The 18953-nt window shown below is 46.1% G+C and overlaps 1 non-coding gene across 6 annotated transcripts in view; it reads right to left on the bottom strand.

Annotated features, from left to right (window-relative positions):
* The window catches only part of LOC113270821 (uncharacterized), a 255478-nt gene that overhangs the window by 87535 nt on the left and 148990 nt on the right, over nt 1-18953 (bottom strand). For all 6 annotated transcript variants that reach the window (XR_008960398.1, XR_008960396.1, XR_006411781.3 and 3 more), the window contains exon 8: nt 6842-6934. This is a non-coding gene — a transcript (uncharacterized LOC113270821). The remainder of the gene's footprint in view (nt 1-6841; nt 6935-18953) is intronic.

Genomic DNA, 18953 nt, shown 5'->3' on the forward strand with positions numbered 1-18953 from the left:
AGCTGATGGTTAGCATTTTGGGGCAAGAAAGTATTTTTTAATCAAGGCACATGCATTGTTCTTTTAGACATAATGCTGTTGCACATGGAATAGACTAGAGTGTAAACATAACTTTCAGGTGCACTGGGAAACGAAAAACATAATTTTGACTCGCTCTACTGCAATATTCACTTCATTGCAGTGATCTGTAACCAAACCTGCCGTAACTCCGAGGTACGCCTGTATATATTCATAGACTTGTCATTACACACACACACACACACACACGTACTCTGACTTTAGCCCACATGATTACACTAAATTACCTGCCTGTTATCCTTAAGCATGGAGGGACTCACTGGTGGCAGAGGTCCTCCCCCAGCTTGGACACAAATGTATCTGTCTTCACATATAACCTGATCTGTAGAATGGGATGAGTGTGGGCTGAAGGCAAGGTTTATGTTTCTGTGTTTATGTTCAGAGTCCCTAAAATGGACTGTGTTGTTCCTCCTGCCAGCCCACGGGGCTTTACTGTGTCTCCTCCGCTGGTCCCCCTCTCCCAGCCCTGCCCCACCTCACCCAACTCTTCCTCATCCACTCCATTTCCTCGAAAGGTCCAGTCATCAGAAAGCCTTTGCTTGACCTCGACTCCTAGCCCAGGTCAGAGCCTTCATTATACGTAATTTACCTTCCTACCATAGTTCAAAATAATAACGGACTTAATAATTCACATAACCTGAACGTAGGCTGGAGTTTCCCTGCCCCCTCAGGGACTAGTTTAAATTTGGATGGATCCCCAATACTATGAGATATGATACCCAAATTTCTCCCCTTCAAGTTCTGAGAGTTGCAGAAATCATGCTCCATGCTTCTATCTGCTTCTCCCACACCCAGTCTTGAAGACCAAGGAGCTGTTCTCGCCTGCGTCCATCCCGCACAAGCAATGGCTCCCCTCTGGTGCACACTACCAGCTTCTCAAGCTGGTTCCTGGTGTGAGTTACAGAGGACACAGGGGTGCACAAGGATGGCGTGTTACCACTTCTGTTAATGGTGCTAAGCACACCCATCTCATCGTCCCCACCTGCCCTTCTCCCTCCTCCTGTCTTCTTTCGGCACAAACAGAAATCCTTCCCTTACCCAACAGACAGGTCCTCCTACTCACAAGCCCATTCTGCCCCAAACCAGAGTCACCTAGGAAATCTTCCGAGTAAACATAGCACTCATTAATTTTTTTAAGAAAATAAAAAACAAAAAACTCCTTTCAGAGTTTGCTTTAGCCTGGGATCTTGATGGTGTTGCCAGAAAGTGATGGGCAAGGATGTTCCTGTTTGTGAAAGAGGCAGTTAGCTCAGCAGGGTGACGGCTAAGAGCCATACACAACACCCCCTGGCCTTCCAAAGCTCTGCGCCGATGCTAAAGCGCCGATGCTAAAGCGCCGATGCTCTGCGCCCCTTGGCCTTGTCAACAGCTCACATCCCCATGGGGCAAGTTAACTAACTGCTCTTGGACTCTAAGATTCTAACTCTGATGCCACCTCTGATCACCAGCTGAGACTCTGGGACCAATTACAATGTGTGTCAGGAGATGCTCCCCACACCTACCGAGCAGTTTGCCAACACCAGCAGGGGGTCCTACAATTCAACTTAATTCTGACACCATCTACCTGGAGGCATGATCAGATCCCACAGGTGAAGGACTCAGAACTGATTGTCCCCCCCACACTTCCGATGACAGTCACAAATCCAGTGGCCATCTGTGCTTTGGACTGACTCTCTGTAGACTGGATTTTCCAACGATCCCCCTCCTTGGGTTTGCTGAATCTGCTAGAGAGCTCACAGAACTCCAAGAAACTTTTAACTTACTCAATGAGCGGTTCATTACAGAGCCTATAACTCAGGAATAGCCAGATGGCGAGTTGCGTAGGGCAAGGTGTGGAGAAGGACTCAGAGCTTCCCATGCTTTCTCGGACCAAGCCACGCTCCCCAGTTCCCTATATGTTCACCAACCTGGAAGCTCTCTGAACCCTGTCTTTCTGGCGCTTTAGGGAGGCTTCGTTACATAGGCATGACTGATTAAATCACTGGCTATTAGCAACTGAACTCAACCTCCAGCCCTTCTCCCCTCCCCCGAGGTTGAGGGGTGCCACTGAAAGTTCCAAACGGCTAATGATGTGGTTGTTTCCCTGGCAACCAGCCCCCATCCTTAGGTGCAAACCAAATGTCACCTCATTCATGTAACAAGAGGTACCTTTATCTCTCTCATCACTTGGGGAATTCCAAGGGTTTTAGGAGCTCTGCGCCAGAAGGAGCTGGCATTTGGGATGAAGACCAAATATATATTTCTTCCTATAAATCACAGTATCACAGCCTGTTTCCTCATTTGTCAAATGGGAGGGGAACACCAACCTCATAAGGATTACATTCCACTTCCTTTTCCCAGACACCTCATTCTGTTCTTCACAAAAAAGACAGATGCTAAAATCAGGAAGTTGGAAATGATCCCTACGTGCCACATAAGGTCAGGTGCCACGGTGGGCCTGATTTTTTCTTCTCTTTGCAAATGCTCTGTCTCAGTACAACGGGGTGCACCAAGTCAGAGCCCAGAAAAAGAGGTCGTCGCAGATGGCAAAGTGCCTTGCCCCCGTCCCCCCCCCCCCCCCCCCCGCCGGTTTAATTGGAAAGCCATGCCGGCTGCTGTCTTCTCTATCAGAATCCAGCCAGCCATCGCGGAGCCTGAGAAGGGCATCCTAAACCTTGAGTTCGGGCAACAGATTGGTGCTTCCCCCTTGCTCACGGAACACGACTTCCTTCTGCATTTTCAAAGAATGGATGGGGACCACGCTAATGAGGGTTCTTCCTCCTCTAGCCCAGCTGCAGAGCCAGGAAAGAGCATGAGTTTCCTGCCTCCACCCCAGCCATCTTCCAAACCACCAGTGTCAACGGGATGGGAGCGCTGCTGCCGTCCCTCAGGAAACAGTCTTCCGGCCTCAAGCATGATTTATTAATTTCACTGCTTTGGCGCGGTCATTTATCAAAATTCGCTCAACAGTTCAATTAGGAACGGCCTACCTCCCAAATTGGGCTTGGTTTTCTCATCTCCCCTGGCCAGCTTGCGGTCTGCAGAGCTGCCCTGACCACCCCTGGCTTGGGGAGCACCAGAGGCAATAAATCACACCTCCCACTTATTGACTTCACACTTCTTGCTGCCCGAAAGCTCCACCACGGAGATGGGGCAGATAAATATTTCCCCTGTTCTTCAGCACCTAATTGTTGCTCCTATGGAACCGAGGGGTGAGACTTCATCCTCCCATCCACCATCACCCCAATGTCACCCTGTCCTACTATCTTCAGGGAGCCAGAGATGGAGACAGCTTTCGGCTGGCTCAAGCTCTCATCATCCCTCCAGTTGGTTTCTCGTGACTTCGCCTCTCACCTCCGTCTCTCCCTCTCGGACCCGATTTCCATACGGCAGCAAGAGGCATGATTTTAAAATACAAATAGTGTCTCACAGCAATCATTCCTAAAACTACATCAACGGCTCCCCATTGCCCTGATGAGAAAAGCCAAACTCCTCAGTGTGGTGGTCAACCCTTGGAATCCAAACCCACCATATCCCCAGTTCCTAGAACAGGGCATGGCCCCGAGGACATCTGCAGACAAAGTGAGCTTGGCTGTTGCTCTTCCCAGCCTCACCTACTCTCTCTTATCCTCAGCAACGCCAACTGTTTATCATCTCTCCCACAAACCACATTGGTTCTCGCCCACTCCCCCTTTACTCATAAAAGTAACCTCCCTGCCCAGGCATTCCTACCCCCTCGTAAGCCAGCATCTGCTCAACCCTGCCTTTCCACCCATCACCTCCTTTGGGAAGCTTTCCTTAAACACCCCTCCCCCAGCAGCCACCACCACACTGAGCTAGAGACCCCTCCTTCTACAACATGGTGAGCACAACCCAGTGACAGAGGACCACAACCAAGTGGAGGACAGGAACCGCCCGGTGCCTTCGTCCCTTCGGTTTCCCCAGCACCTGATGTGCAACCCGAGTCCCCACCACTGGCCTCCAAATCCGCCCCTGCAGTACTTCTCCATATTCTTAGTTATCATTGCAATGCTCCACTTCTGAAGAAATGGTCAGAGACAAGAATGTCCTCTCAAATTATTTCTATTTCTATTCTCCTCCAAAGGGCAGCCTGGGACCTTCTATATCATAGTTTTCTTTCCCAGAAGAAATGTGAAATGTTTTCCCCCAAAAAAACTAAAACTCTTAAAAATGGCCCCCACCCCTGCCCCTCTATTGACCACACATTGTATCAAACTTTCTTCGCTACCCTCCCTCCAAGCGAATGCCCGTCCGTTCTCTCCTAGCCATCCCCTGGACTGTGGGGGTCTTTGGTTCTCTTTCTGAAAGTGTTATTAATTAGCCCCCTAGGAAATTTGGGGGTCAGTACCAAAGTTCCCTGAACCCCTTCGCCTGGAGGTTTAGGAAAGAGTCTTACCTTAACCAGGCCTCTGGGTGATTTATCCCCATTTCCCCACCATCCACTGTGACCCTTGTTAGGATAATTATTAGAATAATAACAATACTGAACACTCTCATGGTATTAACTCATGCTTTCAATAACTACTGAATGTTCCCCAAGCAACACAATGGTCTTGGCAAGGGGAATCAGCAATCCAAACAAACAAACAAATAGGTATGGCTGCTATGAAACAGTTTTGAATCCTTGGTCTGGAAGTAACTCCTAACTAGCCTGACCCTGACCCTGATCCCTTCAATCTGTTGGCCAATTCAGGTCCTTGGACCTGACCCTGTGTGACGCTATGTAGACAAAGTTCCTGTGTTTTAATGCTAGTTCATCCATGCTGGTTAATCCCCCCCGTGCCGTCTAAACTGGCCCCACCACCCCACTTTACCATTGACCTTGAAAGTACCAGTAAGAAGAAAGCAAATCTCCAAGGAATTGCTACATGAATTCACCGTAATCAAGTGATGAGTTGTGCATTTTAGTTTCACCTCCCTGTGTTCCCTGCTTGAGGACAGAGGCCACCCATGGCTGTCCTATCCCCTATCTCAGCCTAGGACTGCACAATTAGGTCTTCAATAAAGATGTATTTGAAGGAATAAATAAGCAAAGAAATGCATCCCTGGTTCTGGGGCCCTTAGCCCAAGCTAGACTCCGACACAGCCCTTCTCCGCTAGTTTATTCCATTTTGACCCTAACAGCAAAGATCCCCAGAACTTTATTCATTGCAGAGCAAGCAAGAGGGCTGGTGCAAGCAGCAACAGCCTGTGTGTTGGCAATGCCACTGCACGTTGATGGACTTCCATAGTAATTCAACATTATTATGTGTCAAATATAATTTATGGTTTAATACAATGCCAGTTTTATAACTGCATTATTGCTATATATTTACATCTGGAAAAAAATAAATCACAGTGAGATTTTCCACTTTGAAGGACTTCATCTGGGATTAAGTGCTGAGCCAACGAAGGCTGTGTTTTCTCCAGCTAAAAGCGGGGGCAGCTCCAGGTCTTGAAAAGAACCCAAACCAGCTCATTGCCTCCCGATTGTATCCATTTTCTTGCAACCTATTTACTACCCTTTTGTCTTAAATTTCCCAAACGTGTGCTGGACACCAACCCTTTGCTTTCAGGAATTCAGAAGACTCTGGAAAGCCTGAAACACTACCCAGAGACAGAAATCACCTCTTGCTAAAAAACATCAAAGAAATGCCCCAAACATTGTATATATGGCCTCATATCACTCATACGCTTCTCTTAGCCAAGGCAGTATTGTTGTTTTGCTTGTTTTTCAGTCAAAAATTTAGCAGAGATCTTTCTATTGCAACCAATATAGATCTACATTATTTTAACATAGGCATTCGATTTATATACACACTGTAATTTTTACAAATCCTTACCCCCTTCCTCGCCATTTTAGGTTGCTTCTAAGTTCTCATTATAAACAACACCGCAAAGAACATCTTCAGACAACCATTTGCACACTCGTGCAATATTTATGTCACTGAGGAAAACCCTAAATACATTTCAGGATCACAGCGTTACAAAAAAAAATCAGACAAAAAAATAAAAATGTACCCTCCTGCAGCCCTGATCGACACAAAAACTTCTATCCACCCTCTGACACCCACTCAGATGTCACCTCTGCTCGATTTCTCCCCTGCTACACCATTGTCAGAATTAATCACTACTGCCACTCATTAACTTATAAACCTTATTTGTACAAGTGTTACAGCACAGTGTTAGTCACTTATACACCTGTCCACACTACTGGATTATAATCATCTGTTCTGTCCTGTTCATCTACATAACCCCAATGTCAGACACAGAAGAGGTGTTATATACATATGCATTGAATCAAAATGCTCTTAGGGAATTACTGGAAAAGCCACCCAACTTTAGGTTTTCAATTCATGGTCTTATGAACTATAGGGAAGCCCTCCGAAAAGTCACAAGAAGGTTCTAAAAGGAGATTCTTCTCTGGGATATATATATATATATTTCATTATCAATTGAATTATCACCTCCCTCCCTTCTCCTCTGCCTTTCCCCTTCTTTCTTGCCCCTTATCAGAAGTGCCTTTGAGAACTGGCTGTCTGACTTCTTGAAATGAGACAGCCCCTCTCAAAAGAGAGGACAACGAGAAGTTTCTCTGCAGTGGAAGGGCTCCCCCAAGGTAGCCTTACAGTGTAGGGGGTCCCAGGGATTGTACTGAACAGAGCTGCTTGTGTGGGTGGTGGAGACACTTACCCTGGACACAAATCTGCCTTCCCTGCCCAGGGCGCCAAAACCACCATCCCTGCACTTACAGAACAAGGTCTGGTTCTCAAAGGCAACTCACCAGACGTGATGAGCCAGTTTAATGCTCCTCGGGCTGGCCAGCCCCGCTGAAATATGTCCACATCCTGCTCTATGCAACATCATGGGTTTCCTCCTAGAAAGAAATGCAAGTGTTAGTCATTTCAGGCTATTGTCACAAAAACACCATACACTGGATCGCTTGACAACATAAACGTAGCTCTCGCAAGGTGCTAGCAGACCCAAGGTCTGGTGAGAACCCACTGCCTGGTCTGCAGATAGCTGTCCTCTGCTGTAAGTTCACATGGTGGGGAGCCGAGAGAGGAAGCAAGCTCTCCTGTCTCTTCTTATCAGGGCAGGAATCCTATCACCGCCGTCCTCATGACCTAACCACCTCCCAGCAGCCCCACCTGCTAACACCATCACATTGACAGCTAGGATTTCAGAGTATAAATTTTGCAGGAACAAAACATACAGTTCATAACATGCACTTAGCCAAATACATAATAAAAAATCTTCCAGCTTCCCTCTGAAGACCTCAATTAATAAAAAACACACCACATCTTTGGGAAGGTATTCAGTGGCTCATCCTCCCTGCAATAACCCTTAAGCCTTTCTTCCCTATCCCAAATGTCCCATGCTATTATTGAAACTTGTTTTTTTGATTTCTTAAGACCATAAATGAGATACAGTTCAAATAGACCACCTTACTTTGGCACATTATACCCAATAATCTTCCACTGGGAGAAACGCAGAATTTTACTGAGAATCCTGGAACTGGGGAGTTAGAAAAGACTTGAGAACCCATCTGAAGCACATCACGCTTTTTCCAATGAGGAATCAGGATCAGAGAGGGAGAAGGGCAGATTTAGGGACACACAGCACGGGCACAACAGAGGCTCTAATCCAAGTCCCCCTCACAGCACAGCACCGAACCTCCTTCTTTGTCTCATGCCTTTGATAGACATATAATTGCCATAACTAATTGGAAAAGGCATCAGCCTCACTTTATGATGACAAAGGATGGAAAGGAAACTCGTTGTCACTGCACAATTTATGAGGTCGTTGTTAGATTCATTACTGGAAGATCACTGGGTGTAATTAGTGACCCAAATCCAAGTAGATAAAACAGTTTGGCCCTTGTTTAAAATCTTGTCTTAAAATTGAGTAATTTCCCCTACTCTAGACAGAGTGCCTTGGAGGGTCATATTTAATGATCATACATCCCAGTGTGAAGTGACCCCAAGAGAACAAGAGACGACTTTGTAAATTGCACTCTGACTAATTTGCCTATCGGTTGGCATTTCCTCAGCCACCTTCACATTATTTTATGAACCATTAGTATGATTCCTATATTTATTCAATATTTTCCTCCATTGAAAACGGTTTCCGATGTACAACTCATGCCTGGGACACAGCACTCAATCAATAAATGTTTGTTGGAATGATTTGGATGAACCCATTTGAGTAGCATCTCGTCCAACCTTAACAGCAACGCTGAGTGGCGGTGAACAGAGCCAATTTTAAATCCCTATTTTGCGTGGAAACATGGATTGAGGACTCCTTGGATTCTTAAACCCTCATTCTCAGATTTTAGTTCTGGCTTCTAGTCTCTTTTCCTTGTTTTCTCCTGAGTAGAGAGATTAAGTTCGGGCTATTAAATTTCAGAAAAAAAACAAAACAGAAACAAAAACATGAAATGGTACTTTCTCCAAAGAAAGAACTTAGAACCCTTGCATCCAATGTCCTTCTGCACCATGGGAAACTTTCCAAAATTATTTTGAGGGTCAAGCCACGTATAAGCAGAGAGCCTGATGTGGTCTCTACCCAAAACAATCCATAAGCAAGACTGAAAACAGATTTCTTGGGAATGATGAGGAGACCCTAGGGACAGTCACGAGCTCATAATGTTTTAGAACTGGAGGAGAGTGGAGGATCTAAAAGTATGTGAAATACAATGTGTATCACACTGACACGTGTTCCCCAGACCCAACTCAAGCAGATCTCTACAGAATTTTTGGTAAAGAGCCATGAGTTGGTCATCTAAAGTAAAGCCTGGAAAATAGGACTTAATTTTAGAAGTGTCCACACCCATCTTTCTATTTCTTCTTTATCAGGCCCCAGATTTCTCCCTTTCTGAGAAGACTCCACTACTAAGGCTCTTTCCAGAAGTTGATGCATCAGGACCAGTAAGAAGACGTAGCATTCATTACTACCATGGCTTTGATCAGGGATTCACCATACTTCTGATGCAGGCCATCACCTGCAAGCCATGGTCCCATTCAGGGAAACCAGAGAGCCTAAAAATAGGAAAACAGGGACCAACTCAAGTTCGAACAAGAATCTCTTGAACACCCGTTTAGAGCAACAGAGTAGACAGTGTTCCAATTACCTGCATGGGGAAAACCAGAAGGAGAGTGGGCTTGAGAGAGGGCATTAGTCTCCATACACTTAACTTTATAGCTCTGGTTTATATATATTTTTATTTTTTTAAATTTATTATTATGCTATGTTAGTCACCATACAGTACATCATTAGTTTTTGATGTAGTGTTCCGTGTTTTTAAGTGTGTTGTGTTAATTTGCTGATATATGCCCCTGCTGCTGCCCAATACCCTGTCACCACGCAGAGGGTAGAACTCACAGTCCATTCTCCAAGCTCATACCCAGCCGTGATGTATACATAGTAGGGACCTCATGTCCAATGTATATTGGGTTTGGCAAATAAATGCATCAGGGATGCCATGTTCATACATGTCTAGTCGACTTAATTGGGTCTGGGTTTGCCTGCAGGGATCGCCTCGTATTTATTGTAGTTATCGTTTTGTTTCTGCCTGAGAAGTATCACTCTGAAATTCCTCTTGTAAGTCCCTCTTCATAGAATGATAGTCTTTATAAGGGGTCACACTGTACCGGGTGATTATTCTTCATAGGAAGTCTCATCAGTGATGTGCTACACTGTCCCCGCCTGAACACAGACATCTGGCAGATACTACACGTTTATGCATCCTGAGGGAACGGGGGTAAATAATGAGGGTCCTCACACAGAACCCCCCTTGAGAGTCACACCCGTATTTGGGCACTGCGATAGGGTGCTCAGGAGAGGAGGGGGCGGGGAGGAGGAGGTACGCGGCATGGCAGCTCTAGAGTCTGGCTTAACTCTGACCACCACTCACTGGTTATATGACGTGAACTAAATACACTTTTTTTAAAGATTTTATTTTATATTTATTTATTTGAGAGAGAGCGAGCACAAGCAGGGGGAGGGGCAGGGGGTTAGGCAAGCAGGTTCCCCGCCACGCAGGGAATCTGACGCAAGGCTCGATCCCAGGACCCTGGGATTACAACCTGAGCCAAAGGCAGACACTTAACTGACTGGTCTACTCAGGCACCCTGAAATAAATATACTTCTGAGCCTCAATTTCCTCATCTATACATTGGGGATAACATAGTACACTTAGCACACAGAAAGTGCTCAAATGCTAGTTTCACTTTTCGTTAGGAGAGAGAGTGCAAATTATGATTGAAGACACTGAGTCTCCTCATTGCACTTACTGAAATAAAAGATTTCTGTGTTTCCCAATTCTGACTTAACAGCATGAAAGCAGAGAGAGAAAGCACCAAAAAGAAATGCTAATGAGGCAGTCTCTTTATGGAAAAGCATTAAGATTGACACAACACCTTCCCTCTTAGAAAAAAAAAGAAGAAGAAGAACGGTGAATCCTCGCTACTCTGTTTACTAACTGTGTGGTCTGAGGAAGGATACCGGACCTCTCTTATCTCCAGTTTTCTCACTTTTAATGGAGGATAAAAATATCTACTTTACAGGAGTGAGATAAGGATTCAACAAGGACACATGATGGAGGCACAGACAGTGTGCAAATAAGTCGTAGGGAAATAGTAGAATCCCGGCCAAGAGTAGCCCTGCCTGCTATGTGATATGCAGCAACTTACTCAGCTCTCTGAGCCTCAGTTTCTGTAAGAGAGGAAGCCTGTATGTATATGCTTTACATATATATATATATATATATATATATATATATATATATGTAAAATGGGAAGAATATATATATTCTTGTCAGGTCGAGAAGCTTCCCCTTCCCCCCTCCATAGGGAGAGGATGGATGGATGGATGAATGGATGGACATACAGACAGGATGGACGGATGGATGGATGAATAGACAGACAGGATGGATGGATGGACAGATGGACGGATGGATGGATGGATGGATGGATGGATGGATGGATGGATAGACAGAGAGACAGGATGGATGGATGGAGAGACAGGATGGATGGATGGATGGATGGATGGATGGACGGACGGACGGACAGAAGGATGGATGGATATATGGAGAGATATTTAGGTAGATAGGTGATAAAAGAATATTAGGGAGAGATGTTTTCTGTATCTGCATAACAAATTATCCCAAAACTTAGTGACTTACAACAACCATTGTTTGTTTTCTCCATCTCTGTCAGTCAGGAATCTGAGTTCAGTTTACTTGGGTGCCTCTGCCTCAAGATGTCTCACAAGGCTTCAATCAGTGTGCTGGCTTGGGCTGTAATCTCGTCTGAAGGCTCAACCAAGGGAGGATCCACTTCCCATCTCTCTTAACATGTCTGTTGCCAGGATTAGGTCTGTTATGGACTGTTGGACTGAGGCCATAACTCCTTGTTGGCTGTTAGCCAGGCCCACATCCTTGGTTCCTAGCTATGTGGCCCTCTCCACAGGGCAGCTTGGAGCCTGGCAGCTCCCAGCACCTGCCTCCAACCCAGTGGGCAAGTGACAAACTATGAAAGAGTACAAGATGGAAGCCAGTCTGTGTGTAACCTGTTCGTAGCAGTAACATCCCCTCACATCTGCCCTATTCCACTAGTGAGTCACAAGATCGAGTATGTTCTCAAAGGAAGGGGAGGCCCCTGGGGAACAACTTAACAGCCGTCTACCACTATCCCAGGGAATATGAAAAGGCCTTCATTACTTAATCAAACCCCCCGGACCCACCTGTTAACAGGAGGTAGCCCATTCTTCTGTATCTTCCCATTTTAATTGCATATTTGACTTTTTCCCACCCATGCTCATTTCCTGTGTTTTGGGGTGCAGTCGGCGAGGTAGGATTGGGAACAGTGTGCACAGCAGAAAATAAAGGCAGGCAGTGAGCTTTGGATGATCAACCAGGAAGAGGTAAGCCCTTAGCTGCCCTTATAATACCTTAGCATTTCACATTGCACATTTTCCCCATGCATAGCTGCAAGATGGAGTTACCACTTTGGAAAATTAAATTTCATAGAAAGTTGGCCATGGTTCCTCTTCCCTCCCCCTATGGAAGCAAATGATGGAAAGATCTCTGTCACAACTGCCGAATCATTTTCAGGAATCTTTTGGAGGAGGCTGAGTCCCTTTTCTGGAGAGGTTCCCAAATGGAAGGCCTTTCGTTAAAAGCTTTTGAGAGAAAAGTGATCAAATATCCACATGATCTGTATAAAATGGAAATCAAGACACACACAGAGAGACACAAACAACTAGACAAAAATGAGATGCTTCTCAGAAATTAGGGAGGATGCTTTCCAGAGGGAACACTCTCCTGGTGAAGAGAGGATTTAGTATCCTGACCTGCCAGCACGCTGCAGGATGGATTCCTCCATTAGTTTATTGGAATGCTCATAAAATAAAGGTTAGCCCCATCCTAAGGACATCTTCCACCTTTACCAAACCATACTATCAAGTTGTATGAGCTCCTTGGGGTTAAGCCACCACAACACAGAGAATGTGTGCTAATGCAACTTGCCTGGAGTTAAGCTCGTTTAAAAAGCTAGAATACCATGGAGAAAGTTCCCCAGGCTAAGTAAGTTTCATGAATCTAAACCCCAGCAATGAACTCACCTCCAAAGTTTCTGAAATACTTAGCCCTGGAAAGGGCATCATTTGTTCATCGGATGCACTGACTCCAGTCCTCACCCCCATCTCAGTAATTTGGATGTTTGAGAATTGAAAGACGGCATGAAGAATTTGTATCAACCTTCTCAGTTCTGTATGACTGGAAAGTAAGCCTCCATATACACTCAAAGGTATTTACCAACCATTTTGCCCATTGCAGAGGGTTAAAGAGCTTTGTCTTTAGGCTTTGTGTACAGTCAGTGTTCTTATCAGGGCAACATCACTCCCTCCTTTTGGCAACAATGCCAAATCTTCTTTCAGGAACCAGACTTTGGATATCCCGCATTGTCCTGGGGAAGCTGTTAATCATGGCGTCCTTCCCTGCCTTTCCCCAGCTAAAGGGTAGTCATGTGACTCGGACTGACCAGTCCAAAGACTCCTTCATCCAGATAGGGTTTGGATCCAGAAAGGACATAACAAGAGAATGTAAGGTTATAGCTGCCAGCAGCCCTTTGTACCACCACATAAGGAGGGGCTGCCTGAAAATAGAGCCACAGAGCCCTGAATGAGAAAAACCGGGCCCTGGAGAATATTGTATAAGCCCTTGTACCAGCCCCTGATTCCCGGCGAATGGTCAAGCTCTCTAGCTTTCTTCAGCTAGTTTCTGTTAGATTTCTGTCACTGGCAATCAAAAGCATCCTGATCAGGGCTTTGATAAATATTGGAGCCATTATTAAGTGCTAAGCCCTGGGCATTACCAAGCAGAGGCCATAATAATTGCCTTCAGTGTATTCTCAGTCAAGGATTTATGGCTGGTGGTTCAAAACATGAGCACTGAAACCAAACAGATCTGAATTTGAATTCCAGTTTCACCATTTCCTACTTCTGTGTCTGTGATAGGCAGAATCCTCAGGTAGCCTAAAGATTTATGCCACACTCACCCCAGGTAAGTGCTCTGGATTATTCCTTCCCCTTCCATGTGGGCAGGACATATGAATACAATGGGGTCTCACTCCAATGATTAGTTACATTATATGGCAAAGGTGAGGGGATTCTGACGATTCAGTGAAGATTCTAAGTCAGTTGGCTTTGAGTTAAGCAAAAGCAAGAGTGCCCTGGTGAGCCTCACCTAATCAGGTAAGGGGATTTTTTAAAAGAGACTGGACCCTTTCTGTAGAGAGAGGCTTTCTCTTGCTGGCCTTGAAGAATCAAAGAGCCATGTTGTGAACTGCTTACAGACAGGTGGAGGTTCTGGGATCTGAGGGGCCTCAGCCCTACAACTAGATTCTTTCAAACTCTTGGGGGAGTTTGGTTTAGGACCCTGAGTCACAGATGAGAATGCAGCTCTGATCAACACTTCAATGACAAACTTCTAAAACCCTGAGCAGAGAACCCAGCTAAGCTATGCCCAGATTCCTCACAGAAACTGTGAGATTAAAAATGTACGTTGTTTTGGGGGCACCTGGGCAGTACAGTCAGTTAAGTGTCTGACTCTTGGTTTAGGCTCAGGTCATGATCTCAGGGTCATGAGATCGAGCCCCGCTGTGTCAGGCTCCACACTCAGCAGGAAGTTTGCTTGAGATTCTCTCTCCTTATCCCTCTGGCCCTCTCCCTACTCATGCACACACATTCTCTCTCTCAAAAAAGTAAATAAATACATCTTTTTTTTTAATGTGCATTGTTTTAAACCATGAAATTTGTGATAATGTGTTATGCAGCAGTAAAAAACCCAATACATTGTCTCTGCTCAAAATGAAGCTTTCTGAGCCTGAATTCCTTGGCCTAATAAATGATCATCATAGAGGCATCTACTTTCATGGGTTGTTTTCAAAATGAATTGGTAATTCCTGTATAATTCAATGCCTGACCTACAGTTCGATACCCACTCATTGCTAGCTGACATCATCACAGTTTAAGTGTGTGTGCGCACATATGCACGGGAGCCCAACGGGGTGACTGGTATTTGTTGTGTCTACCACCAAACTCCCAAGCACCAAGCAAGGGACTCTGCCTCCTGAAGACCACTTTATCCAACTTCTTGCTTTTATAGCCAGGGACACAAAGTCCAGAAAGGGACCGTGATTTGTCCCGGGCCCCAAAACTTGTGAGTGGCCTCAGTAAGGACTTCTGGCTCTCAGCCAGGTTCTGCCTCAGTCTCCCCCTTGCAGAAAATGGCGCCCTTTCTGCCAGACTTGTTATGGACATCCACACAAGGTCAAATTGTTTGAAGGATCTAATACTTCTGTTTCCTGCATTTGTTACCTATTGCTGTGTCACAAGTTATCCTAAAACTTTGACCTGAAGACAGTACACATCTAATATGTCATCGATTCCGTGTGTCAAGAATCTGGGTACAGCTTCTCAGGCTGCCTCTGGCTGGAGATGTCTCACGGGGTTGCCCCTGAGCTCTTGACGCAGGCTACGGTCATCTGAAGGTCTGACCGAGGCTGGCGTCCATGTGCAAGGTCACTCACTCACTGGAAAGAGGGTCCAGTTCCTCACCACACAGGTCTCTCTGTGAAGCTGCTTGCAACCCAGAAGCCAGTTGCTCCCTGAGCAAGAGCTCCAAGACAGAGAGCATGACCAAGATGAAAGCTACGTCGTCTTTTTGGAAATGACTGTTGGGGAAATGGGATAGGCTGGTGATGGGTACTAAGGAGGGCACGTATTGCATGGTGCACTGGGTGTTATACACAAGTAATGAATCATGGAACTTTACACCAAAAACTAGGGATGTACTGTATGGTGACTAACATAATAAAAAATAATAATAAAAAATAAAATCTTAAAAAAAAAAAAAAAAAAAAAGAAATGACTGTTGGAAGCAATGCCTCACCACCTCTGCCCGGGCTACCGGCCACACGGATCAACCCGGCTGTGAAGCTAGTTCCCACCGGTGTGGGAACGGCAGGAAGGGCCGCCACTGGGGGCCAGTCTCCGAGGCTGGCTTCGCGGCTCTCGTCAATGCCTAATGAGCCATGCTGCTGCCAGGGAAGTTGGGATGACTTTGTCCCAGCCCTTGTGGTTAATAGAAATAGAAAGACCGTGACTGTGGCACCCGTGCCAAATATCAAATGAAAATGGCATTTGCAAAGTGCAATTAGTACTCCTTTCCCCGAGAAGGTCTGCTCTGCTTAATGATCTACATATCAGTGCATTCCAAGCAGAGGTATTAAATGTCTTAGGATACGCAGACACTCTGCAACATGACGGCACCTTCAAAAGAGATCAGCAGAATGACCATGACTTGAATTGGCTATAAGCAAAGCGTCAGAAGGCACAGGTGGCTTTGAAATGCAGAACCTCATGGTGGGAAGAGGGATGGGCGGTGCAAGTCCGGCTTCTAGAAGTCTGCATCCGTTGTTACTAATAGGCTCTGCACTATCGGACCTGGTCCAGCTTCCCCTCCAGCCTCAGCACCCAGGCCTCCCCAGCAGACCCCCGAGCCCAGCACAAATGAAAACACTGTTCTCCCAAGAACAGAATTGTCACCAGGGAGGTGTCTTCATGGAGAGTAACCTCGAGCATGGACATTTCTTTCTTTTTTTTCTTATTTTTTTTGAGAGAGAGCGTGAGCACGAGTCAGTGGGGGACAGAGAGAGGGAGAAGCAGATGCCCCCCGGAGCAGGGAGCCTGACGCAGGGCCTGATCCCAGGACCCTGGGTTCATGACCTGAGCTGAAGGCAGACATTTAACCGACTGAGCCACCCAGGTGCCCCGGGCATGGACATTTTATCAAACCCCTGGCTTTGTGGGTGAGGTTGGCCAAAAAGAGGTAAAGCGAGAGTTTATGTTATACCAGAATTGATAAACTAGTGTAGGAACTTTCCATCCAGTTCATCTTGGATTTATTATTGTCCCCCTTTCTGTTCTCCAAACTGGCCAGGTAAATCGTCGTGATGCCTCAATCTACTCCTATCACTCCTCTGCTTTCTGAACAGACTTCGGAGATGTCCCACGGCTTCTGGGGAAATGTATGAAATACATGGAAAGAAGCACAAAATTCTGGGTCTGACACTTCTCTCCTTCCTCCTCTGGGTGACAATTACCCTGAATCAACCAATGTCCACATTCATTTTGCCTCGAAAGCATCCCTATTACTCCCTGCTTGAGGCCTCACCTCTCCACTTTCACCTCCCTAAACCCCATGTCTCCTGTTACTCACTCCCACTCACTCCCATGCACTTCTCCTTCAGAGCACTTATAACAAAAGCAGATAAGCATTTAATTGTATTATTAGTTATTTATCGTCTGTTCCCCACTATTTAGCTATAGGCCCTGGGAAAAAAGGAATGGTATCTGTCTTGCCCCATTGCTGTATCCCCCAGTGCCCAGGATGATGCCTGGCACCTGTGGCTGCCCAACAGATATTTGTAAAAGGAATATAGATGGATAAACACGGGCTAGACCAGGTATTACAAACCAACTGCCCATGGACCAAATCCGGTCTACCACCATTTTTACAAATAACGTTTTATTAGAACACAGCCACACCCACTTGTGTTTGCCTATTGTCTGTGGCTGCTTTCATGCTCCAAAGGCAGAGATGAGTAACTGCCCCAATATCCTCTGGTTGGTCCCTGAAGCCAAAATTATGTACAGTCTGGCACTTCACAGAAAAGTTTGCTGATGTCTGGACCAGAATCCAGTGTTTCTTCAGAGGTAGCATGAAGACAGAAAAGTTTTGTGAACAATAAATGCATTTTCTTCCCATACCCATCCTCCATCCAACAAGACAGTATAGATGGAGTTGTGTATTGGAAGCTCCAGGGACTTGAGGCGTGGGGTGCCTGAAGGGGAGCTCTCAGATAGGCCCGGGGAGCACTGCTGACCAAGCTGCAGTTAGCACTGAACATAATGAGCCAATGCACTGACTGAGGCACGAGTGACCGGAAATACAAACGTCATGACCAGAGGTGGACAGCACTCATGGTCAACGCCAGAGGCTGAGACCTCTGGTATTGCCATGGGTACCACGGACGAGGAAGGGCTTTGGCTTCTTGTCGTTCTTGGTTTGAATTGGCCGTAATGGATCTGTCACCTTCCAGGGCCTGTGGCCCCACAGCTCACAGTGATTGATCGCCTGAGCCATGTCAGAGTTTCCCTGCAACCTCGGCCTATTCGTTCTGTACTAAATGGACAAGCGCTCATTGACATCCATGAATGAGTTCATTGATGTGCAAAGCGAAGTGTCAACCCGATGGGGCAAGGTGGGCTGAGAGGCATTCGGGAGCTTGGGTGAGCAGCTGGGGTCTGGGGAACAGCCCTGACGGTCCAGCCTGGGCAGGAAACAGCTAGCAGGGCCTGTGAGGCACACCAGCAAACAGGTCCTAGAGCTTCAAAGATCGTGAGCAGCACGCTGGTCAAGAGTTCATCTCTGAACTGGAGCAATGCCTCCAAAAACAAGGTCTGTGGATCACCGGCTCTAGGCTCACAGAACTTTTAAGAATGTAGACTTTAGGAACCGTTCCATATCCACTGAACTGGAATCTCCTGGCGGAATCTGGAAATCTGTCTTTTGAACAAAGACCCCAAGTGATTTTTATGCCCCTGAGAATTTGAAGTCTACTGAATTAAGATGATACAATTTCTGCCTATTTCAGTTTATACTTCAGTTAATAGTTGAGGAAGGAAGAAGATGTAGGTAAACACTTCTCTTTGGAACAAAGGGGGGAATTCTGGAATCAACTTGCACTAGAAAAGACTCAAGACCCAGGGCTCCTCTTGAAAAGCCATGGTGTGCTTGAATGAGCTGATCTGGCCATACGTGGTCCACTCAAAAGCATTGCCTTACTTAACTACTGCGCCAACCTTGAGTCAGTGATAGTCTTTCCCGAGAGGAAGGTGAGACTCAAGCAGAGAAGTCACATGCAAGATGAATCAGCTGGTAATAGCACAGCTGGCCTCCCTCTTTCCTCCCTCCCTCCCTCTTCTTCTATCCTTCCTTTATCAGGATGGGTCAACTGAATGTCTTACCTCTGGTCACTCAGAGGCTGAGCCTGAATCAAGAATTAAATACAAGTGATTCTGCAAGGAAGGAGTCCAGGAGCAACCAAGAAGGAAGTGGGGATGGGGGCGCCTGGGTGGCGCAGTCGTTAGGCGTCTGCCTTTGGCTCAGGGTGCGATCCCAGCATTCTGGGATCGAGCCCCACATCAGGCTTCTCCGCTGGAAGCCTGCTTCTTCCTCTCCCACTCCCCCTGCTTGTGTTCCCCCTCTTGCTGGCTGTCTCTCTCTGTCAAATAAATAAATAAAATCTTTAAAAAAAAAAAAAGAAGGA

This window comes from Ursus arctos, unplaced genomic scaffold, assembly GCF_023065955.2.
Source record: "Ursus arctos isolate Adak ecotype North America unplaced genomic scaffold, UrsArc2.0 scaffold_2, whole genome shotgun sequence".
NCBI lineage: Eukaryota > Metazoa > Chordata > Mammalia > Carnivora > Ursidae > Ursus > Ursus arctos.